General features: G+C 41.2%; 1 protein-coding gene across 5 annotated transcripts in view; it reads right to left on the bottom strand.

The window, feature by feature from the left end:
- P2RY8 (P2Y receptor family member 8) overlaps positions 1–25,028 on the bottom strand; it is a 34,880-nt gene extending 9,852 nt beyond the window's left edge. Inside the window, exons 1-4 of one of the 5 annotated variants that reach the window (XR_005814337.1) lie at positions 24,717–24,786; positions 22,923–22,986; positions 21,105–21,191; positions 17,105–19,221 (exon numbers count right to left, since the gene is read on the bottom strand). The gene's annotated coding sequence lies outside the window, so the exon portion shown is untranslated. Of the gene's footprint in view, positions 1–17,104; positions 19,222–21,104; positions 21,192–22,922; positions 22,987–24,716 lie in introns of those variants that run through there. The other 4 variants (XM_040534688.1, XM_040534696.1, XM_040534706.1 and 1 more) reach the window with 4 other exon arrangements.
- Between the last annotated feature and the right edge of the window lie 1,242 nt (positions 25,029–26,270).

Here is a 26,270-nt window from a genome sequence, read left to right as displayed (position 1 = left end):
CCCCAGCCGAGGAATGTCAATAAGTGCATCGCTGACTGCGCACTGCCTACGCTGAGGGTGGGCTTTGCTGAAAGAGGCCAAAGGCCTTGTTTGGATGTTCTTTCTCACCCTTTCAATAAACTTTTGTGGAAATTTTAACTTTTAGTGTTACATCTCTACAAGCCGAGGGTTTCCTTCACCCAGTCAAGATGTGAACATAAGTGTTCTAAGAAACTTCTTTGAATTGGGCCTTCCCTTCCCTGTTCTTTTTGCTGAGTTCTTTTTTTTTTCTTTTTTTTTTTCTTTGTTTCGGTTGTTTTGTTCAGAGCATCATTCTCGCAATCGCTAAATGTTGCTGAGTCTGTAGCTATGTTATCACAATGGCATTATTTCACATTAATCTTTCACTTATCTTCTTTTAAAAATGAATACTTTCAGGAAATGAGCACCTTTGTGCACTTGTGTGTGCAAGTACTGATCTGTATTTCTGAGTAAACAAAGCTGAAAACATCTAACTAGCTGCAATATTCCTGACCTTCTATGTCATTTAGTTTAAGACAAACAAATCTTCATATTTTTCACTGAAGATTATTCAGATAAAGTACATAAGAAAACCATATCTATGCCTTCACTGAAAAAGATGACTTATTTTTACACCGAAAGAGTGACTTCAGAATCTCTATATTGATATTTAAAAAAAAAAAAAAAAAACTCTTGCAGAGACAAACTTCAGTCTTTATTTAAGTACATTTGGTCAAAGCAAGCCCTATGGTGGTTATAGTTCTGACCTCAAATAGTTAGGGCAAGGTAAAACATGAGTGTCTTCTCTCCACAAGTATTTCACATCGAGAGGTGAAAATCCCTCTACTTTTAAAGTGAAAAAATGTAGAAAAGTTACCAGGTTTAGTGTACTGGAGAAATATGTGCCTGTAGAGCTTTTTAACTGTATCAATCTAGATGAAAGCAGCTTTATTCAAAACTGAAGAAAAGTAGTCCTATAATTTCTGCCTATTAGAGAGTGCTAGCATATAATATATATGTTCATCTTTCCTATAGACACAGACTTTGTAAGCTTATTTTATTTAAGGCTGATATTTTAATATAATTATCTTATATTAGCAAAGTTATAACAGCCCTTTATAAGGATTCAATACAACAGTTCAGGAATTAATTCCTACAGGACTCACACTCCTCTGTGGTCACACTCCACGTGCGTGCTCTTATTACCCAACAGCACAAGGCAACTCGCTTCTTGATGAAATAGTGCTACCTTGCACTTATCATGGAGCAAAAGCATGCATGCATGCAAGCAGTTACTGAAAAATTGCTGATGCCTGTCAGGGAACTTGACGTCATTAGACTCCACTCTTTGTCAGGTGGCTACCCAGGGTACGTGGCGATGGACAACCAGCTTGCAAAAAAAAACCACTCTGATGGGTGTCCCTGTAGCATGGAGTTATCCTGTGCCATAGGGCCTTCCTGCAGGTAGCTTGCCCCTAAAATATTGTTAAGTAATACTGAGTTACAACAAAATGGTGATATTTTTATAAACTTTGACCACAAAAACTACCAAATAAAGTCTAAATTTAAATAGTACGTGAACTGATTTCCTTTATAACTTTGCATCTTTTAAATATTGCCTATGTCCAGGATTGACAGACAATAGATTCCAGTCTGCAGTTACTTCACATAGTCCTTTTGAAAGTCAGAGGAAAAAGCAGTCGACCTTTTCCCTTCTGACCTCAAACGCCAGGAAAAGAATCAAAGCTTAATGGCAGAGGCCATTTGTGATAAACAATATGACAGGTTCCCAGAGGGTCCTTCAGTCTTCTGAAAACTCTATGGTCTTATATTGAATCTGTGAGGTATGATTGGCATTTTACAGTAAATAAATATTCTACTTATATATATTATATATTATATATATATTCTGCTTGAAATATGTACTTTCTATCTTTTCATCTCTCTCTTCTGTGAAACTCTTATTGAATGTTTCCTCTCCTGTTCAGTCCACAAAGGAATTGAGGTAGAGCTGTCTGCATGTTTTTGAAGATTATCTTTACAGATTAAAACACACACACTGAAGAAAAAAAAAAAAAAAAAAGAACAACCCTCATACATTGCTTTCTCTTGCAGTTGCATTAAGGATATGAGAGCCTGTAGCTGTTGACTGATTTAACATACACTGGAATACAAAACCAGGCCACTCAACCATGTTTTGCAGGTGTAGCTGAAAGGATAATTTGGCATGGTATCTGGGACATGTTTTTTTAGAACAAAGGATTAATGTAAGGTATTGCGTCAGAACTTGGAGATGATCTTGTTAGTGATGAATCAAAACTCTTTGGCTAAGCATCCACACTATCTCCAGACAGGCCTCCTTCCACTAGTTGGGCTCAGTATGTACAAAACATGGTATTGCCTCCTAGATAAATACAGAGGCACGTCCCAGAAAGCCACATCAGGATCCCTAATGACTGGTAACTCTAAATGCAGGCTGAACCATTGTTCCTCTTGCTAAGATCTATATGAACATCCCAACTCTCTTCCCAGAGAGAAGCATTAAGTAGCAGGATTTGAGTGTAGCTTGCATCTTGCTTCCCTGGTCCTTGCTACAGCTGTGGAGAAGCATCTGTAGAAATCTCAGGGTCTATTTTAGGGTGAGTTGGAAAGTCTAAATGCCACTGACTATACTGGGTGGATCTCCAGTGACTGTAGCAGGCTCATATGTAGTCAATTTTCTTGTAAAGGCAGATGGTTGAATTTGAATCCAACTCATTTTGAATGTCCCGTTGATTCAGATCCTGGTTTCCGGGAGGCCTTTAATTGCCTGGATTTTGTCAAAGTCTAAATTGGTCCCCTAGAACATAATTGTCCCCTTTTACACTTGGATCACTCAGGGGCCACTTTAAAGTGACCTGGCCAGCTTCCATGTGAAAATGAAGTGGTACAGAATAGGACCTAATGCATGATTTTACCCTCCATCTTCCACCTGTGTTTCAAAAGCTACAGCCAGCTTTATGTAAGCATGCCTGTGTTTTTGTGTAGCAAAGATGACACAGGTGGGACTCAGGAGAAAAATTATTTTGTCTTCTGCTGGTCTCACTGTGGTAATTGCTCAGCACAGGTTGTTTAGCCTTTATTGACAGCTCACCTGCAAGACTGACTGCTTTGCTTTCTCCTCAGATGTTTCCTTCTGCAATGTACTGATGGTGAACTCCTGACAGACTGGGCATTCTCCTGGCTCACACTTCAGCTAGAAGTGGTTAACACATCAGGACCAGTAGAAACAGTCTTGGCTGAAAAATGCATGACACGAGGGCCTCTGTACAAGCTAAACTAACATGCATTTGTCTGTTTTCTCTCAAGTGCGATTCTCTGCTCCTGAGTGGGCAAGAAGAGCTAGATCTGCAGAAAGAATAAGCGTCACTTTCTATCAAACCATGACCTACCAAAAGGCTTTGATACAAAAACTAGGTTGTTGGAAGCTCTTTTGTTGGAACTGCTCTTAATTGTGTCTGCTAATTCCTCCGGACCCCTTGTCAATACCACTGAAAATAGGTGCTCACATGTATTCCAGCAGGAGAGGTGTGTCTGGGCTGCCGAAGGGCCAGGAAGCAGTGATGTGAAAGTGTGGAGGAACCTGTAGATTTCCTAATTCCCTAGCACTTTGGGCAATGCTTTTTTGCCTTGCCTGAAGGGAGCAGTGGTTGGGGCTCACCTCCAAAAGAGTTCCTGCACTGTCACAACTCTTTCCTTTGCACAGTTTTACTGCTCATTGTCACAGCTCAGAGTGTGAGCCCTGAATCATCTCTGTACTACTGGGTTATATCACTGCATTTCTTCTGAGTGATGTTCAGTCACCCATGGCGTTACAAATGGTTGCAATTTTCTGCTGCAGAAAGATTCTTTGCTTTTTTCAGCTTTGCCATCAGCAGTCAGTAGCATTAAAGCTATTATCATGAGCCACCCTGGATGATTCTGCTTCTCAGTTATGGTCGTATTATGTGAGGAGTGATTTAGGGCACTTGCATGACTACTATGGAGCCCAGAACAGGATTCATTTATCTCGTGAACAGTCCTGAAAGCCTTGTATCCGTGCAACTCCCATCACAGTCTGAGGCAGCTTCGTGTGCACAGCACCTTAGGGCTCTTTGCTCAGCAGGGAGAAGCCAGCTCACCCTGCTCATGCAAACTCACTGCGTTCATTCACACGCCGAAAGAACTGAAAGCTGGCTACTCTGCAAAAGCTCTTGGCTTATATCAAACATTGATAACTGCAGCTGTGCTGCTTGTGACTGGCACAGGACAAAGTACAAATTCATATGTTCCTGAATAGCACTGAGCAGATATACCCAAAAGGCACCGTGCGCAGGTAACAGGAATCCCAGAATCAGCTAACTACAGTAGCCTACAGACTGCATGACCTACTTTTAAAAGCAACATTATATGTGCACACAAAGGAAAAAGACACAGCCAACAGCAGTTTTTTTTTTTTCCTGACTTCACACTTTTTTCCTGACTTCTTAATTTGATACCAGTTAGAGGTAGGACTGGTAACATACAAGAATTGAAGATCATAAAATGGGGGGAAAAAAATAGAAAGATTTCTAACAAAAGCTCCTCTTCTTGCTCATTTTCTTTGTAACTATGTATGCTGTCACACTAACACACAGAGGTACGACAGGAATAGCACCCTGAAACCACATCTGCTATTGTTTTATTCTTCTGAAAGTCCTCGAATGCAGGTGAGACAGTAGGTGGAAGTTCAGGTCTTTTCAGCTGAACTAAGCTGCAAGTGTCCTTCTGTTCAGTCTTTGTTCTCCTCAAAATGCCACTGCATTTCGGTAACTTAAATGCATAAATAAAGTAAAAATTGGATTCTTCCCTTGTCTAATACAGCCTTCCTGCACTGAGAAGTATATAAGTAGCCTAATTTTAATCAAGATATATGCCAGTATGTAATTATACATAAGTTTTACGTGAAATAATCACAGGCAGGAGTCGGAGTCAAACATTACACTCTGTAGATAATTTGGGGTGTGGGGAGGTGACCAGCCTGTGCTCTTATCAGCAGACAATACATTGCAAGAGCTTGTTATTGGCTTTACTTAAGTTCCCTTTTACCGCTAGCAATATGCCCTGAGATATCTGGACCATAGTTGCCATATGAATCATTGCCCAAGTTTTGCAATGTTGAGAAAAAATAATGAGGATGAAGATATTCTGCTTTGAAGGTTGTTATTTATTGACCAGTGTACTAAAAAATATTGTCTTAACAGTAGTTTTTATAACCCTGGCATTTAGCTCTGATTGATAGAGTTAATTCTGGGTATTCAATTTGTAAACAGATAGTCTGTATCTCAAAATCTCTTCTGCTACATTCAGCTGTAATCTGCTCCTTAAGGGCATGGTCAAGAAAACACATTCTTGCAGTGTAAGTGAAGGTGTGAATCCTTATCATATCAGCTACTCTATGTATTTGACCGCAGTCATAGAGGCACAGGAGCTTGCCTACCCTTCTGCAGTGAAGTGCTGTGGAACAGCTCCAGGTTACCATGTGAGAAGACGTGCTCTTTACGATACCATAGTCCATGCTATACCACAGCCAATGCACTTGGTAGTATGCCCTGGTTATGCCCTGCTTTGTCTCTGCCATGACTTGTCTGCTTGCCCACACACTTAAGGTAAATAAACCCAGCAGAGATCTTTTATATGCTGACCACAAGCAAGTAGCACACGTCAATGTGAGGTGAGACCAGCCTTGGTGTGATTCTGATACAGGAAGAGCCTCAGGACAGGGTACACCAGCAAAGTAAAGGAGAGGTGGGAAGCTGTTATGAGGACAAGTATTCTTATTTGTCCATTTTCTAAAATATATATTATGTATGTAATATTATTATGATAACATATGGTTATATACTGATCTAATATTATATATTAATCATTTATATGAGATATATAGGAGATAAATATCTATTTCTACTGGTACCACAAACTGAAATATCTATTAATCCCATAATCAACACCCCAAGTGCAAGAATTTTAGCCTGTGTTACTGAGTCATCATATACATAGATACACACTATTATATATCATATATGATATATTGTACAGTAATAGGTAATAATGTATGCTATTATTTTCACATTTCATTGTATATCTACAGTTGATAACAGTCTTTTGTTTTTAGAATTATTTTCAGAACTACAGTTGAAATTTCAGCTATTTGGATACTAAGCTCTGAAATGATAAATCTTTAAATGAAATGAAAGCAATCATACAGTGAAAACTGTGTGCCAGAGGTGAAGACACTGAAACTCATGGGATATCTAACGATAAAACTCCAAGGTAGTTTCGAAGACTAGTACAATTATGATCTGCTTAGACACTAATAACAGTAGAGCAGTAGGAGATGGTGCTTTGGAGGCAAAATGTGGGTTGTTAGGACCCCTAGAGACCTTTAAGTGACATGCTTTGAAATATCATCACATTCCTGGAGTGTCAATGTATGACTGGAAACTGATGCATAGGAAACTGATATGAATGTACAAAGAATAAAGGAAAACTTTGACACAGATGGGTCCTATACAGGAAAACATTGTTCAACCTAAACCAAAACAGGCAAGGCTTCTGTTGCTAAAAGTTAAGGTTACAGTTTTTAAACTGAAGACTAAAGAAAGCCAACTGGCACAGAAAAGCATATGGTTCAGGATGACACATACTCTGGGGTGGGAATGTTATTAAATCCTCTGTATTCGTAGAAGAAAGGACAGGAAAAGATATTAACAAAACCCAGGAAGGAACCAGACAAACAGCTTCTACAGCGTTTGAAGCAGATCATGTAAAACAACCAGAACAAACCCAAAATACTTCTGTCTCTACAGGTATGTGAAGAGTGTGAAAATGCTGAGGGTGATTGCACCATCTTACAGGTGGGAACCTGACCTCATTCGGCCACCTGAGAAGTCTGATGAATGAAGGTAGCCACTGGAAATTGTGTGGCCAGGACACACGCTGACACAGCACTGCCAGAGTAGGTCGTGCCTCTGAAGGATTGGTGCAATTGTATTCCAGGAAGCTGTGTGTCACATCCAACAAACAATTCAGCTGCATGAACAAATGATACGGAGTTTAACAGAGTGAAATACCTAAATAGGAAGGCTATAACTTCTTGGACTGTACCATCAATCACATAACGAGGATGGTTAAATGTGGCAGCAATGTGCTTAGGAGAGAAAGAAGGCTGTGAGCTCAAAAACCATGGAAATAGCAAAACCCTTCAGTTGCCACTGAATAGACTGGACAAGTGCACAGAGGCATGACCCCGTGTGCAGGCACCAGCAGCGGGGAGCTCCTTCCCAGAGGAGGTCAGCAGCTGGTGATTCAGGCTTCTCTCTGTCCTCCTGAGCCCCCTTAGTGGCAGGAGCCCTGACCTGGTGTCTCCTGCATCCCCATCAGGACGCCCCCATGTGCCTGGGGCCATCCCCTGGCATGGAGATCACCTGGCCAGGACTGGCCTGTGCCACGTTACCAGGCCTTCTCCTCAGGGAAATGGCACACGACCTGCCTGATCGCAACAGCCCAGGGCCTGAACCAGCTGCTGCTGCTCTGTGCTTGGGAATCCGTGGGGAGAAGTTACCTAGCACAACTGAAACCTGCACCAGCTGGAGCTGTCATGCATTAGCAGTGCAGAGCCACGTTCCAGTGACCAAAGACTTTTCCTTTTGATTTAATATAAAAATACAGCTTGCTGTCCCCAGAGAAATGCAGAATGCATGGAAATATCTGCCAAGAAATGAGACTTGGTAGAATAAAACTGCAAGCTTTAAACCTGGACTCTCGTGAGGGCTTCCCTATCGAAAGGTTTTCGTTCCCTTTTTCACTCCGTTGTAGAGGCATGGGTCTCAAAAGGGAATTGCCACTGGCAGCTCCTTCACTGCCTGGCCCCTGGTGCTTTGGCAGTGGCTGCGGCCTGTTCACAGCCCTCTTCCCAGCAGCCTCCTTCTTTCCCGAAACCCCGAGGATGCCCTCTACATCATGGGAGCAGAGACAGGACCATGCTTTCAAAACACAGCCCACCCTCCTTCTGCGGCAAATGCATTCAGGAAGACCAGCACCAACAACTTCCTCACTTCTCTTTCTGAGAGAATTGGAAGTCATTTAATTTTTTTCTGTGGCTTCGTTCCCAGCTCTTTTTCAGGACCATGGCTCGTGCTTGCTCATGGGAAGCTCATGGGACATGGAACCGTCCCTGGGTTTTCCCACAGAGCTGCCCAGCCCTGCTGAAATTACCCAGGGCCGTGGCAGGGTTTCTACACAAGTCTCCGTGTGGCAGCAGGCATGCAACAGGGAGGCCTGGTGGGGCGTGTGAGATGGAGTCATCCGTGCCTGTGATAGTCACCCAGCATCGCCGCCCTTGGGGCTTTCACTGTGGTTTGGCAGGCAAGTGGTGCAAAAAGGCACTGTTCTGAAAGTCATTCAGGGAGCTGAAGGAAACGGCTCCAGGTCCCTTTTATTTTAAATATCTCAGCAAGAGTCTCTTATAAAAGTATAAAGGTGATATAAATTTCATGAAAGCAGCTTTAGAATTTTTTTTTCTTGTGTGTATTTTTGTCTCTTGCTCTGCCTCACTGTCATAAACACATGTACACAGAGAGGAAGAAACAGAAAGCAGAGTTTTAAGCTTTAAAATAAATAAATTTTCTTGTTAAGTAAAGTTTGAAAATTAGATATTCATAAAAGAGCCTACAAAGGGAAAACAAATTCTTATGGCCCCTTCTAGTACCATCCATCCGGCCATGCAGGTGAGCAAAGACAGTGCTCGAACATCTCAGACAGCAAAGATAAGAGCACAGTGATAAAAGATTTTTCATCACATGTTGTGGGGAAAGTTTTGTACAAGCTAGGACGTGCTGCTCAGTGCAGGTTCCTCTTTCAGTTCTCTGAAACTCTTTTTTAAAAATTACAAAAAAAAAAAAATAATAATAATTCAAAAGAAGCTTCCTCAGTTCAAAACCTCCCAGCACTCCCACACCATCTCTGTAGACGTTGCCTCTGAGACATACTATAAGGTGCACATGAAAGTTATTTGCTTATAGACTGATAGCTTTTAGAGCTTTCTGTTACATTCCGTTATAGAATACCCTATGCAAAAACATGGTTTGCTGTTTAGTTTTGTTTGCTTGTCTTTTTAACATAGAAGAAAACTTTTTTTTTTTTTTTAGTACTAGTAGAAAGAGGAGACATCTAGCAATTCATCAGTTAAAACCTATCCTTTCTTTTTAAAGGTTATACAATCACAACAGGAAATATTTTGAAATGGTCACAGTAATCACAAGACAGACAACTTTTTAGGCTGAACATGTGTTTATACTAGTGCCCTATTTTTAGGTCATGTCACATGCCAACTCCATGCCATTGCTCTTTGTATTTTAATTGTAAATGAAATAATAATTTCTGCAGTCTTCTCAAATCATAGGACCATACTTCATTCTTGCCTTGTTCTTACTTGCTGTGCTCAAATTCATAATCTGACAGAAGCAGAGTCAAAATAGCTATTTTTGATTTAATTAAAGGTGGGGTTTTTCTTTGTCTTGTACTTATAGACTTTTTCTTTCTTTCTTTCTTTAAGAACCTGCAGCAATTTTATTCATTCAAACAATAGTTGGAAAAGATGCTACAGTTGGCCTAAGAGCACTTCCAAGGTTAAGTGCTGGGATGCAATGGGCTGAAGCCAACACCCATGCTGAGCTTCCTCATTATCACTCATGCAGAAAGCCATGTCAATAAGGAGATGAAAATGTTGTAGACTTCTTCATTTTGGGAAAATGTCTCTTTGGAATAGCAAGAGATAGAGAATTAAGAACTGGAACTCTGCTGAGATTTCATAGATGGACTGTAAATAGGTCCTTGAGAATGCTAATCAAACTGTTTTGAATTCCAGTGTTATCTCTTTCACTTGCTTGATACCTTTTTTCAAACAAGGCATCAAGCTCTCTTACACTATAATGTTTGAAAACCTTTCAGTGACTTCTTAAAACAAAGCTGTAAGCTTGATTAATCAAAACTTATGATGGACATATCTTGAATCATAGTGAGTTTTTGAGACATTTTTTGAATGCCCAGCTCAAGAAATATTCAAGGGACTGCATTTGTCAAAACTGTGTTCAGATTTATTTATTTTTTTCAAAATAAGCATTTCCTTGTACCTTAAATTGTGATACACAAATAAGGAGACACCCCAAATCAATTATCAAAATAGAAAATCCTTGCTTTATAAGTAGCGATTTTCTTTCACCCAAATTATAATAATACCAGAATATTCTAAAGGGAAAAATATCTGCAAGATGCAAGGTGCAGCTCAATTTTCTGGTTCTCGTGGTAATTAGTACCTACTTTAACAAAAGCCAGGGTCTGACTTTGTACAAAGGATTTCTAATGCCTTTTTTTTTTTTTTTTTTTTTTTTTTTTTTTTTTTGGTACAAGACAAGCTCAAGAAAGCTGCAGTACCCCAAATTTCAGCTGAAAACCAGTTAAAAGACTTTCTTTAGAAACTGGGTGTAAAAGAGATTGTGGTTAGTTTTGCTCGATTATAAAGAAAGACAGACACAGGAAAGCAACAAGTATCAAGAGGCACTAATACAGAATGCAAATCCACAGAGAGAGCCTAGCACACCCACCATCTGCACCTCCTATACCCAAGGTTGTAGAAGCACGAGTAGACAGAGGCACCTGTCTGCCCAGGAGTCTCCAAGTCCCCATCTGAGATGTCCCATACCTTGTCGATTCACAATCAAGCATTTTAGAATGAGATCCAGAAAACCAGGACACCGCGCAGTAAGCAAGCTAGACAACAGGAAACATCTTGGTCCCTGAGAAAGCTGCAGCTTTCAACACTTTGCTGAGGGTTTCAAGGAGACCTCCAGCTACAGCCATGTATTGCAACTGAAATTTCCCCTGGACTGAGATGCTTGCATTGGTTTTATTGCAAAAAAAACCCTTGAAGGATGGAAGAAACAACAGTACTGCCCATAATCCTCAAATATCACTCAATAGGGATGTGGGAGATATGAATTTATTTCTCTCTTCAGATAAATGAAGTTTGAATCTATACTTCCCACGAAACAGTAAGATCTTCTATTAGTCACTTCATATAAAACATAGAATTGGATTGAAATAGGAACTATGCTTAGGACACCTTCTCCCTTTAGGTACCGAACAAAATACTACGGTTTTTCTTTCTCACCCATTCAGGCTATACCCCAGTTGCAGCATGCAAACTGGTACAAATTCAATCCTAGAAGTAAGCCTGGAAGTTAGGTATGATGCCTTTACTCCCAATTACCAGGCTGAGCATTTGTGTTTCTTTCCCTTCTGACAGCCAGGAGTGAAGTAGGGCTGTTTCTTGTTGCACAAGCATGCCTGATTTATTCAGTGGTTTAGAGCAGGCTGATGAGACTTTGCTCACAGGGCTACAGGTATACATGTTTATAGATCTGCTTGCTCTACTTCTCTTGCTGAGATCCTTTATGTATCCTTCCCTGCAAGCCAGCATGGGAGGAGGACCGTATAAAGATCCTATATTTACACTTTACAACATTTGCCTACTGCAATAACTAACCTTTCCATGGATAAGAGGGGCACTTACTCAGGGGAGGTACCTAGAAAGCTGTTCCCCCCCACCCTATGGGCATAAAAATGAAAGCTGTGCTCATGGAGGAACAATGTGAGGCCTCATTTCTGAGGCCAACCTAATGCTTTTTTTTTTTTTTTTTTTTTTTTTTTTACAGAACTAGGCTCACAGGATATAAATGGAGTAGTTTACAAACACCTCGTTCTCAACTATTTCTCGTGACATCCTGTCACGGCTGGTGTGACTAATTCATATCAGTGCGTATACAAATGCATCACAGTAAAGGGCAGGGTAGCAGATGATCAGGTAATTTTTAGTGTTGTGTGATGGTAGGTAGCAAGCAATCTTGATAATTTTGATGCAATAAGCAAGGTAGGCTTGACAAAATAAAACACTATTAGAAGGATGAATGAGAAGAACATAAGGCTCTTGGCAGATAAAGCCTGACAAAATTCCACTCCTCCCAAACTGTTGTCATCTTTTCAACACCTTCATGCTTTTCTGATGAGAAGCTAGATTAAAAATTGCATGATTTTCATACTCCCGGATGGCTGGGGAGATCTATAGATCCACTTATTCATAGAAAAAAAAAAAAAAAAAGGCAAGAGTATCTAACAGTTTGTATATTAAAGAGTTAAGAGGAAGGGAGGAGAAATAAGGAAGTAGTGGTTGAAACAATCTGCTCTTAAGCATACAAAAACTGTGAAAGAACTTGATAACGTTTTAAACAGAGTATATAAACAACACAGAAGAGCACCAAAGTAGGTCTTCTTTTATTTATTTATTTATTTATTTTTCTAGGAGTGGGGGCATTAAGAAGGAGTGGAAAGTCTAATGGCAACATTGGAAATGGAAACTGCAGTTAGCCAAAGAACAAGCACAAGTTTCTCACCCAGCCAGGTTGAAAACTAAAGGCACCATTTGTAATTTTGAGAAGAGGCTGGTTTCCAAAGCCTTCCATTGCAGGGTAGTGCCACTTTTTTGTACTCAGATATTTAATTTGAGATGGGTTAGATGAAAAGTATATGGAAGAAAATAAATATAGTAAAGTTTTTCACCTTGAGACTTACTACAAAAGGCAGCTGAACTATCAACATGAAAGAGAGAAATGCAAACTTCTTTCAAAGAACATTTTCATAATATATTATTTTGATCTAACAATGCTACGCTGACTTCTTTAAAATTATGCTATATTTGGCTTTCTCTCCACTGGGGAAATACTCTTGTCATTTCTCATCATTGACAGCAGGGATTCAGCAGCGGTGTAGTTTTTGTAGTACTGACCTAGAAAAAACTTTTCTGATACTAAAGTCACTGTGTCCTGAAGAAGAGCATTCAGAAAAGTGTCGTTGTCTATATATATGGCATTGCCAAAATCTACAGCAACGTGTTGCTCCTGTGTGAGGGTTTGTAGAAAAGGACTGCGAGTTTAGAACTAATTTATTTCGGAAGCAAAATAAATGGGAATAAAATTAAAGATTTGAAAATATTTAATCCCAATCTTCAAAGATATTTAATAGTTTAACTGCCACAACCTTAACTTTCTGCTTCTGTACAATCCTATTTAACACTTGTACATGAAACAATAAGCCAGTGCCTAACAGTCTGTAAACAATCAGAAGTGATTTTTATTTAACAGCATCACTGATAGTTGTTTATCTTCACCGCCTTTGATAGCTACAAATCAAGAGAATTCAGCTCCGATCTCAAAAAAAAAGGAAATAAGCACCCACAAGATAATCTCTACAGCACATTTCTCTTGGGGAGGAGAACATTTAGACACTAATGTTGACACAAAGAGCACAGACTGAAAGTATTTCAGGGGAGGCTCTGATGCTCGTGTTCTTCCCAGAAGAAAGTAAAAGGTCACAACGGCACCAGGCTGCTGATCTGGGAGGTGAGGTCCAGGGCTTTGTGGACCATCGTGGACCAAAAGGGAGAAGGCACACCAAGACACTGGGCCATGCAATACCTCATACGAGTCAATGAATAAATGCAGTTCACAGGAACAGTGTAGGCTGCTCATGCCTGAAAGTGAAAGACTCTGTTTTTTTCAGTACACCTTCTTACCTGATGAATAAGGTTTGTGGATAGGCACGTGGCCTCATTTTTAGGGGAAGGATGTGATGTGGGAGAATCCAAAAGGGTAGACTCCCTTCTTCAGTGTGTTAGATGCGGGTCTCAAGTGACTGTCAGCCAGCCCAGGCATCAAACAATTTTAGTTGTTAACATTATCAATAACTTAGAAGCAAGAAAATAAATGGCAAGCAAACAGCTACTGGGGCCAGCTGCTGTTCACTTCTGTTTGAAAAGAGGCTTTGGGCTATGTTCACAAGTCTGTATTTTCTGAATCACCTTCAATAAATGTGAGCATGTTGGTTAATTCCAGGCAAAGTTGATAAAGGGTGTAGGTGCCAAGATTAACTAAGTTTCTGTGCATTGCATTAAAATATCTTGCCAATTGGATGAAAGTCTGGGATTCAGACATTTACACTTCCACAAAAAGTGTTCTTTTGACTGGTTTCTGCAACTGTATAGGCTTCCTGTGTGTCATAGCCATAATAGCTCAGGGGGAGAAGGTTGTAGACAGCTATCTAGTAATCCACCATAAATCACAGAATTGTATGAAGAAAATAAACTACCATTTTCTTCTGCTCACAGAACCACCACAGGACTTGTTGGACACAGGACTTGCCCCTTTGGGGCATTTGTCACTGGGACTCACATGCTAACTGCTCAAAAATCTTCTCAACATCCTTTTTGCAGCCTGAGATCAAGAAATAGAAGCATAGTTCGGATTAAATGGCAGAGTATTTAATATGATTACAAAAAATGGCCTGGAAATCCTTTGCTAGATCCCACTTGACTCAACATGTGACAGATGCAATGTATGAATGGGCCAAGACCCCTTGAATTTCTGTCCAGTTCTTTGTGAACAAAACCCTTAATTATAATTTTTTTCTTTCTTTTCCTTTTTTTTTTTTTTTTTTTAGGTACACTGCAAATGTATAAGCTGATGATAGACAGAAGGTAAGCCCTTTTTTCTTTGCTCAGGCAGCGGAGGGCAGAGGAGTGTGTACAGTTCCTGCAGATTAGCAGGTTAATCTGAACTTTGAAATTGGTGGCAATGGCAAGAAGCTCCAACACTACCTTTTTGACTTCAAACCCAAGGAAGTCAAATCCCCAGGTGTTCCCATGCTCTTTAGAACACAGTAAAAATGTTTCTGCCGGCCTGTTTTTCCTCCTACACTCATGATTGTACTAGTCCCAGAGCCAAGTTAGAGCAACCAGAAGCACAGGCACAACCGAAGGAGCCAATATTTCTGCAGTCCATTTTTTTCTCTTCTCTCCTCCAGCTTTCTGACACAACAATAATCTTTCCACCTGATGACATTTCCCCTACAACAAAGGGATACCCAAGCGCTGCTGTGAGACACTCCAAAGTGTTTTCTTTTTGCAGTACTGCAGCAGAAAATAATGGGATGTGCCGAAGATCCACCCCCCTCAGTACTCAGTGTATACATTCTCAAGGTCTGGGTAGATCAACCATCTACACTATTGATATCCAGATCAGTTATGATCTCTGACTCTCTGATCTCTTCTCATGCAGGGGTACATGTAGTCATGCAAGAGAGCCCACAGACATTGGTGGGAATAGATAAGTGAGTCAAACAAACATATCAGCCCGCTATATGTCCCACCCACTGTAAGCAAAGAGAAGGTTCAAGACCAGCTGATGAAACAAAACAAGTACAAGTCTATGGGGCCCAATGCCATGCATCCCAGTGTCCTGAAGGAATTTTCTGATGAAGTTGCCAAGCCTCTCTCCATCATATTTGAAAAGTCCTGGCAGTCAGGCGAAATCCCTGGTGACTGGAAAAAGGGAAACATCACTCCCATTTTTAAAAAGGGTAGAAAGGAGGACATGGGGAACTACAGACCAGTGAGCCTCACTTCTGTGCCTGGCAAGATCATGGAGAAGATCCTCCTGGAAGCAATGTCAATGCACATGCAAGACAAAGAGATGATCTGAGACAGCCAGAATGGCTTCATCAAGGGCAAATCGTGCCCAACCAGTCTGGTGGCCTTCTATAATGGAGTGACTGCAACACTTGACATGGGAAGACTGACCAATGTCATCTACCTGGACTTCTGCAAGGCCTTTGACACAGTCCCACATGACATCTTGGTCTCCAAATTGGATAGATATGGATTTGATGGGTGGACCATTCAATGGATAAGGAATTGGCTTGAAGGTCACACCCAGAGAGTGGTGGTCAATGGCCCTGTGTCCAAGTGGAGGCTGGTGACACGTGGTGTCCCTCAGGGGATCTGTCCTGGGACCTGTACTGTTTAATATCTTTACCAATGACACAGACAGTGGGATCAAGTGCACCCTCAGCAAGTTTGCAGATGACACCAAGCTGAGTGGTAGAATTGATACAACAGAAGGAAGTGATGCCATCCAGAGGGACATGGACAAGCTTAAGATTTGGGCCCACATGAACCTCATGAGGTTCAACAAGTCAAAGTGCAAGGTGCTGCACCTGGGTCGGGGCAATCCCAGACATGAGCACAGACTGGGAGAAGAACTCATTGAGAGCAGCCCTGCAGAGAAGGACTTGGGGGTTCCGGTGAATGAAAAGCTTGACAGGATCCGGCAGTGCACACTTGCAGCCAAGAAGGCCAGCTGCATCCTGGGCTGCACTAAAAGGAATGGCCAGCACGTCGAGGGAGGTGATTGTGCCCCTCTGCTCTGCCCTTGTGAGGCCCCACCTGGAGTCCTGCATCCAGGTCTGGGGCCCCCAGCACAAGAAGGATATGGACCTGTTAGAACACATCCAGAAGGGGGCCACAAAGATGATCAGAGGGCTGGAGCACCTCTCCTGTGAAGAAAGGCTGAGAGAGCTGGGGATGTTCAGCCTACAGAAGAGAAGGCTCCGGGGTGACCTCATTGCAGCCTTTCAGTACTTAAAGGGGACTTATAAAAAAGATGGAGAGCGACTCTTTGCTCAATCAGATAATGACAAGACAAGGGGGAATGCTTTTTAACTAGAAGAGGGGAGATTTATATTACAGGTTAGAAGGAAATTCTTCACTCAGAGGGTGGAGAGGCGCTGGAACAGGTTGCCCAGAGAAGCTGTGGATGCCCCATCCCTGGAGGTGTTCAAGACCAGGTTAGATGAGGCCCTGGGCCACCTGATCTAGTGGGTGGCATCCCTGCCCATGGCAGGGGGGTTGGAACTATATTGTGTTTGAGGTCCCTTCCAACCCGAGCCAGTCTATGATTCTGTGTTTCTATAACATGTAAAACTGCACATTGTCCTGTTGGCTTATCTGAGACGTATTGTTGATGGAAAACATTTGATTAAAAAAGCTGAAAAAAAACTTTCAAACATGAAAATTATTTAAAATCTCAAACTTTTAACATAGACTGAACCTGAAATGTCTCAGTGATGAATTTGTGAGGCTATTTTATCCACCGAGACCATATTTTAAGGTAATGTATCGATACAGCAGAGAGTTGCTGAGATCATTAAAAACAGACACTTAACAGGAAACTTCATTCTTCCTCCTCTTAGAGGCGTTAACAGTATCTTTATAACCTGCAGGAGAAACTTGTGACTGAGAAGGCAGATCTTATGAAAGAGAAGGTTCCAGAAATGTTGTCTGATAAGTATGTAAAGATTTATGTCATGATTTAGGTTCATAAAGAGACATTGTATGCAATGTGTAAAGCAGAGTTTAGTTCAACCAAAGGGCTTGATCTTGCTCCTATTTAATGCTATCTGATACTCTTATATTAGCAACCAACTTGTGCTAGCTGCACTCATGAAAAAGCTGCAAATTTTTTGACTAACAATGTATTTCTAATGACCATAACAGCACTGATCATCACACTGATTATTTAAGTACTGAATAATCAAGGTTGTCATCTTTGCAGTGACCTGAGATTGAGGACATGGGAAGGTGTCCCTTATGAAAATGTCTTTTCTTTCCCTTCCTTGTTAAAATACTCAAAATGATCATATAGCTTAGGCAGGTTATTGCTCTAACAGCAAATAAACTGCTGAAGAACCTGGGAGTCAGAATCTCGTTGGCAGGTTCCCCTGGTTGCTTTGTAGTTTAGTGATCCTGTTAGTTAAATGCTGGAAGTCGATAACCTGACGAGAGCCAATCAGCCCAGCTGCCAAGAAACTTTACAAGTCAGGTGGATGGAAAACGGGCAAGTTTAAGCCTGCCTATTTCCATCAGATTTGTGTTGGAACCGGAGCCCTCCCAGCAATTCTCCAAAGGTAAAATACCCCACCAGAAAGCTTTAGACTTTGTTCTCCTCATTGTTAGAAGAATAACACTATACCCTATGGACAGTGCACTGTTCAACCCCTTGTTGAATGCCAAGCAAATAATTTATTTCTCAGCATTTCTGTGGCATGTAATGTTGAAGCAAAGGGCGCCCAGAAGACCTGCAAATTTCTTCTTTTAAGCCTTTCTCTAATTGGAAAATTATTTAACCATATTGCAAACAGGAAAGTAGGCAATGGAGAGCCTGAGGCAACCTAGGTTGCCTAAGATCTGAGTACCTGAGTTCTCAGAGCACCTGACGTTACATAAAATTGTATTGTTTCAAAGCCACATTTCTGTTGACTACATCTAGATCTATAAGTGCTCAATACTTCTGCAAGAAAGACCCAGGTGTCTATGAATACATGTTTAAAAATGAGGAAGTCGGAACTGGTGGCCCCTTCTGAAAGCTTAACCCTTTAAAGCCAGATTTGAAAAAAGATTTCATGATCTATGAGATGAGAATCACAAAGATTAAGGCACCAATGAAGAGTAAGGTGTCTCAAAATGAGATCTGAAATAGTCAGCAAAACAATGAGGAACAGTATGAACTTAGCACTCATCTAAGGGAGACTATGGATGGCTCTTGGAAATGTGGAAACTCGGAAAAAAATCTTAGTGAGTTTCCCAGAACGCTCTCTCTTCTTCAGGATGACTACTGGGACACCTAAAGCCTTCGTTCGGCTTGTGAAGTCTCCTTTTATAAATGTTCCCTGTTTCCTTTTCTTTCTGAGGACTAAATATGATTTTCTATAATCTTTTAAGATGATTGATAGAAGAAAAACACTTCCCTTCCCTTTCTAAATGACAGACTAGTGGTTACAGTCAGGAAATAGAGCCTCCCAAGTCTGACCATGGAAATTATTATCTGATCAAGAGATTTTTTTAACCACAAAACGGCTGGGTACTACCCGTATATCATATCAAAGATAGGCAATAAAGAAATTATTGACATGGTAGCTTAGGAAAAAATGCACAACATGTACAACAGCAAAAGATTCCCTAGCCTAGCTTAGCCTAAACACAGGGGCAGTCATCCGTAAGGGAGCGGACATAGCCTGATCTTTACACTTTAGATTGGCCTTTGGGGTTATCCAATGACTACTGAAAGTGAAATAGTGTCTTTGAAGACAAGACTAGAGAATAGATATTTTGCCTTCTAGATGAACTGTATTTCAGGTGTCTGCTCCTCTTTTGTCCAATGGCCATTGCTTCATCTTCCATCAAAGCTGCAGCCTCAACAAGTCAGGTGCAAATCAGACCTGTGTGGTAGTTAGCACACTTTCAAGGAAGGAAGTGGTTAAGACTTTGAATACTTTCCAAAGAGAGCACTAAATGTGCGTGATCTTTCTCCTAGGGGAGTGCTCTAGAAGAGGAGTTACACGTGCTTGAAAAGAAAGTACTCGTATTTTTAAGGAAATCCAATCTTACTGATGTACTTTAAGCATGCTCCTTACTGGCATGAGGCCAACTCTCTCAGTCATGTCTAAACCCAATTGCTCCATAATTGCAAATAGATATCTGCTTTGTACTCGTCTTTAAGTACCTTAAGTACTGCTACTTTATGTTAGGAGAAGCAGTTCTTAGGGGGTTATAGTCAGTGCCTGTCTGAGAATTGTCCCCAGCTGGGGCTGAAGCTCTGAAGTTCCACCTCAGATCCATTTCAGACATTCTTCTGCACCTATTTCTTATGGAGATGCTCTTTTCTCAGCATCACACAAGACCCTCAGGCAGAATCTGGTCTCCCAAGACATAACTCAAGCACCAAAATCATAAAACTACTCTGTCTTTTCCTGCAGTTCTTCCTCTCAGTCAGCATGTGTCCTCCAGCATCAAGCATATCAGGGTTTTCTCAGGCAACAGTCTCCCTCTGAATGAGCAGATGGCTGATTTTTTTGTGTGTCAAAGAATTTTGTAGTATCTACACTTAGATGACCGAGGGCTGTGCCATCTTCCACATGCAGGGAAGGGAGCTGTTACAGCACTAAGGCTAAGTCAATATTAGTAAATTAAACACTGTCAGAGCCTGGGTTCAGGCCATGAAATTCACTTCCTTCTGCGGTTACAGTTCTGGCACAGCTTTGATTCACACCAACTAATGCTCTCTCAAGCAACTTGTGCAACTTAGGAGTTATCATAGACCAAAGGCCATTCCCGAAAAGGAGTTTGGGTGTAGCCATCCTGTTTCAGGGAACAGTTGTTATTACAGATGTGTCAGATCAGCTGAGGACCAGAGCAGGACTGGTCCCAGCACATGGATGTAGAGCAGAATTACTAACCGTACCAGGTAAAAACGCCTTTTCTGGCTAGACCACTAGAGGGTGTGGGCAAACATACATTGCCTTGAAGTTTTTATTTTTAGGTTACAGAGGCATGGATATTTCAGGTTTTTCTCTAGAGTCTTTGAGGAAATGAGCTGGCAGGATCACATTTTGCTGTCCTCTATAACCCACTTACATCATCTGTAACACGCAACCCAAAGTCTATCTTTCCCTCCATTAGCTGCTGTCAAGACATGTCTCTGTTCTCATCTACCTGGACTGGACTGCCAGTTCTCTTCCTGTGGTGTTTTTTTTTTCTTTTTTGTTCCTTTTTTGTTTCTTTTTTTTTCCTTTTTTTTTTTTTTTTTTTTTCCCTCAGCATTTCTGTTCCTGCCTGTCCAGTTTCCTATCTTGCCCTCCCCCCGCACTCCAGGAGGATTTCCCTTTGTTTCCACACCGACAGACTGTCACAAGGAGAAATAATAAAAGCACGAAAGGCTTCTCCAGGCCTTCAGCTGCTGAACCACTGTAGCACAGAAATGGAGTCTACTCAGTGTGCCCACGATCCTGGGATAACAGAACTTCTGTTGAGCACAATTTAGACAATCTCAACAACTAACTATATCTTCTCAAACTTGTAGTTAAACAAACAAACAAACAAACAAACCTACCACCACCACCACTACTAACAACAACAACAAAAAACAATGACAGTCTTTACAAGAGGATTCCTTTCTTTGTGCTTACTAACCTAACAGCAGAGACTTGTGTTCCTGAATATTCCCTTATTGCCTCAGAAATTGCCTCACATATCTAAACTCTGCATGTAACATCCTGCCAAAGAAAATGCAACACGTTTCATCTCAAATGTTGATCAGACTTACAGGCAGCTCCCTAAGGAATTTGTCTAGCCATGGTCACCGCTGAAGTTTCCGTGCTGTAGCAGATCAGATTTCCTCTCTGAGTAAGAGCTGCAGAAAGGACCAAAGAAAAATCTTTTAAGAGTCAGCTGCTTCTAAAAAATATATATTTAAAAAGAGCACATCTAAAGATGCTGAACAGTGGCAAGTACTGATAATGCTGCCTTTCTTAGTTGTAAAATACGGTTCGCTAGCTGTGAAACATACCTGTGCTAGATTGCTAACGATGTACAATATCCACATCTGAAGAAGAGTAGATAAAAGAGCACATATTTTTGGTGACTTTATATTTTCTTTTGTTATTGAATCAGGAGCAGCATGAATAAGATGCAGGTAGTAAGTTACCCTAGCTGCTTCATCACATATCCACATATGCACTGTACCGGTGCATAGTATCTCTCATTATTTCAAGACCTAATGAGGAATTGGGAGACCAAGGGCCTGAGCGTAAAATTATTTTCAATTTACCAGCTGTTGAACAAAAATTCCTCATACAGTAGTGTAAAAACATGACAAAAACCTACTGCTTTTGATGAACAAGCTCATAGATGCATTGCCCCAGCTTGGAGAACACTTGGTTCTTCCTCAGTCTGCGAGCAAAAATGCAGAATCTCTCTTTTAGGATATCAATAATGGTTAACATCCATTAAATATATATACATATAGTTACATGACGAGTATACAGGATCTCTCTCTCGCTCTCTTTCTCTTTCTGAACTTTTAGCTTTAGTTAAATACTCAGCTTACATACGACTACCAACGGAAACTTTCAGTAAGGACTGAAGGTTTCCTACGAAAATTGTGTGAGAAGAGACCAGATCAAATTGACAACACCAGATTCCAAGGATGAAGAAAATTAACCCTGTGGGATATTTCTCTTTGGTTAACAACAAAATGTAGACAAGAAAAAAAAAATATACTACCCATTTTAAACCTATTTAAAAATCACAACCCTAATGGTCGGGTGAGAAGTTCCTCTCAGGTCTCCTGTGTACAAATACTAAGCCCAAGAGGAACACCAACTTGACTTTCCAGTTCCAATCAGAATACGAGATGCTGGCAGTAAGAGAAAAAAAGCCCAAAGCAAAGTCCCAATAACATTTACTTATAACATGAGTACATTTTATCCAGAAATTTTTCAGGCACAAATCAAGGGCCTCTTATTTCTACAAAATCATTTTTCAGAGAAGAACTCCATTTTAAAGCTCATCATGTACACTGTGAAAAACGTAAGAATGGCGTCAGAAAAATATGTCAGATGTCAAAAAGGTCCTTCTGCCCATTTTGAGACTTTGCAAACATTTGTTGTCAATGGTGAAGCATTCTGGACTTCTGCTTCAAAACAGCTTTCAAGGTGGAAACTATGCAAATATGAAGTGGAATTATTAGGCTGCAGTAGGCATGCAAAACACCACTACATCACTTAAATGCACTGAGAAAGAGTCCTGGTGTCTCTGCGCTTTCAAGCAGGACAGAGGGAGCCCACCACACAGTAACATCATAGGGCTGGGTTGTGGGATGCTGGTTTCTCCCCTCTAGCCACTCAGCCAGAAGGCAGCAGCTACCAGGAGAGACCACGCTTACCATACAATGAATGGGTTTTCTAGGTTTTGTTTCTTTTCCATCCTGCTATGCTGCTACATACGAGGTATGCCTCCTTCCAACAGAGAGCGGGAGGAGTACAGCCTTTTCCCACACCAAACAAAGATGCTGAAGCTGGAGAGAGTGCTGAGAGCAAACATTTTAAACCACCTAAGCCAACATCCTATTTTCTACACTTACAGTCATCAGAGAGAGACAATTTGTCTGCCCAGGCAGATGCATCAGGGATGAAACCAAATCCACCCTGAAAGACAGAAGGTGAATAAAACATTTTCAATAAATGCACCTGAAGGGATGTTGAAAACTGCAGGCAGAAGCAGTGGGTAAACTGCTGTTGGTGATAGGGAAGTCCTGGGTTCAGTTTGCTCTCCCCCCAAAAGCTGGTGTGTACTTTCACTTGAGCTATGCCTGGGCGATAAGTGGGAAATGCAACTGCAGGATGGGTAGGCATACCTCCGCCAGCTTTCATCTAGCAAGCCGCAGTATTAATAGCAACACGCTTCAGCATAGATGACAAGTATTTACCAGCTAAGGTCAAACACAAATCTAAGGAACAGCAAAATGCTTAGCATCAATACTCAAACTGATCAGGCTAAGGTTGATGCAGATGTTTCTCCCCATGCTGTAGTCTCTTCCCCAGCAGCATGCTGACATGCTCCCTGGCTGTGTTCACCATGGAAGAGCTAGGGTTCAGATCACCTGCGCTAGGGAGGTGGGAAACCCTGGGCACAAGCCTGGTGTCAGCTGGCTTTGGGTTCATCTGGGTTCAGTGACAAATCCTGCTCCATAGGGTATTTGAAGGGTGAATTTCATTACAGAAGTCCAAGCGCTACCATCTCACAAGTAGGGTGCCAGTGATTTAGGAATGAAGTCCAAAAATTGATGGGACTTATATTTCCAAATAAAACAAATGCCTTGAAAACCTTAAATAGATTCTCCCAACCACTATGCATAAAATCAAGAAAGCGTTTATACCAAACATGAGGCACGGTTGCGGAGCTAATCTCCAAACATTAAAACTGATTACAAGCAAAAATAATTAAAGAAATAAAAAACAAATGCCAGAAAAATGAATCTCCAGTATATGACTTAACCCAGGGATCCTCATCACTTTCTGCAGGGTGACCTGGTGACAGCCCGTTATTACAATAACTGCCATGCGGAAGGCTATTTTATGTTTGTGTCTGAACTATTAAAAAAAAAAAACGTTCACACAAATACTCTCTCTCCCTGTCTATTAAGAGACAACAAATGCAGTATGCAAGAGTGCACTCTGCTGCGAGACTTCCTTCTGGTGCCGCTCTGTCTGAGCTCAGTTTTTATGCATCAAAAGACCCTGATGAAATTATATCTTTTTATGATATGCTTCCACCCTCACTTCTGTGCGTACATTCAGTTGCTGCAAACCTCAGGAACAGTCTCAGGATGACTATAATATGTGACTCTGCAATAGCTAAAGATAAGTATCAGGTCCAGTTTTATGAATAAAACTGGTCCAAAATTATCTGGTTTTGTTTTTCTTACAGCATGTAGCAGCTCACTCTTCCTCTTTTTAAAAAAGACCTTTGAGGACACGCTACGATTAACACTGCCCTCCGTACTAAAGCAAACTGTACACCTGAGAATCCTTATTTTGATCATGGTTTGCAAAGTGAACTCCTTAAACTGGCGGTAAGAGTCTTCTTTGTCTTCTACTGCAGTATTTGCTGTGATTATTCTGACCTCTGACTAGTAGTAACATACCTTCTTCGTTATATCTGCTCTGTTATTAACCTATACAGTTCTAACTTTATTTGTAATGCCCACAGTCATCTGGGACAAAGACACACATGCAGTTCTTGGATTCAATGAACTTTGTTCTCCCTTCAGATATAAATAATAGGAGGGTGAACAAATCAGTCCTGGCTGAGACTGACTCCACTAAAAGGCAATTTTGAAAAAAACAATCAAGAAGTGAAAAGCTGCAGTCCTTACCTGATCTGGGATGTACAGAGCACCTTGAAAGCCTCTTAAATGACAGAGAAGAATTAGAAATAGTTGAAAGTTTGCATTCATCCAACCACAGGGCTCAGGAAATGACCTTGTATTTTGCAATGATTAACTCCTTCCTCACTAATGTCTTCACTTTTTCAAGTACAATAAAAAAAATAAAATAAAAAAATCTTATCCTTCCACTGCAGTTTGGTAACTAATGCCATACTTTACACACAATTTCTGTTTCACACTGAGAACATGCAGGTGGCCAGAGAAGATGACTCTGATCTCCTCCATGGAAGAGAGAATTTGAAGCGTCTTCTGCATAACTGTGACAAAGTACATTTTACTGTTGTGTGAAGCTTATGTGACGAAACATAGAAATGACTAAGTAATGGCTTGAGCAGCTAATTCTCAGTTTTAGAAGATGCTTAGAGCAATATTCTCAACATGACTATGTGTCTCCCAGCAGAGCAAGAAAAAAAATGTTATTTAGAGAGCAGCAGCTATTATAGTCTGGACAGGCATTTGGTGCATATGTGGTCTGAAATACTTCTTGGCACGTAGGTTCTTTGGGTGAAAGCTGGGAATGCTGGAACATCAGGAGTTAGGTCCCGTGCACATAAAAACCTTCTGCCCCTAAAAGACTGTTCCTTTGCTGGATGTACCCGTTCAACTGAGGCATTTCTGAGCCTGAGCATCACATAAAGCCATTGGCCTGGAAGTTGTGAAGGTCAGTCCCACCAGGTGCACAGCTGCCTTTGGGGAACTGGCACTTCCATGCTGAATCCGTGCTGGCACTCGGGCTCTCTGCACACAGGCGTAGGGGAGATCAGCACCCCAGAATGAATTCCTCCCACCCAAAAGCAGCAGTTCAAGGAAGAAAACATTTCCAACAGTCTGGATGGCAATGCTGAACACAGACCTGGGTTTTGTACCGTTCTCCTTTTCGTATGATTTAGTAAACAAGTCCTGGACATGCACACGTGTATGTGCCTTCCACAGCTCTGAAGTCTTCTCACCTAGGCACATGTGTGTTTTATTTTAAAAACCTTATGGGGGAGGGAAACGTCACTCCTGCACTTGGGATGTTGGTAGAGGAAAAGAATAGAAATGTCCCCAGCATGCCCTTTTGTACGACATTTTCATAGCTACAGAGCCCAGCTAGAATGGTCTGGGTTTTGGCTTGTCTTTGACACAAACTAAATCTGTGTTTTGTGCAGCCCACAAAACAATGCCTGAACCTGCAAACTGCATCTTTTCATGGAGTAGGAGGTGTAGGGGAGGGACAAGTCTCTCTCCCTCTCCTGAACAGGATGCTCACACCTTCTTGGGGGCACCAGGAGGGGAGGGGAAACAAGGAGGGAAGACAGGTTGCTGAGGATGAGGCTCAGGTTTGGGTGCTGCTCCGAGGACAAAGAGAGTCCTGTCTAAAATGTGTCAAAAGTCCACAGAAACTACAGAAGTGGGTGTAGTCCGAGCTTCTCAGCAAGGCTGAACACACAAAACAAGATTTGAAGTGTCAGTAAGACTGTGCTCTGGGAATTTTCCATG

Source organism: Cygnus olor, chromosome 1, assembly GCF_009769625.2.
Source record: "Cygnus olor isolate bCygOlo1 chromosome 1, bCygOlo1.pri.v2, whole genome shotgun sequence".
Lineage (NCBI taxonomy): Eukaryota > Metazoa > Chordata > Aves > Anseriformes > Anatidae > Cygnus > Cygnus olor.
This window is presented reverse-complemented; position numbering and strand designations above follow the sequence as displayed.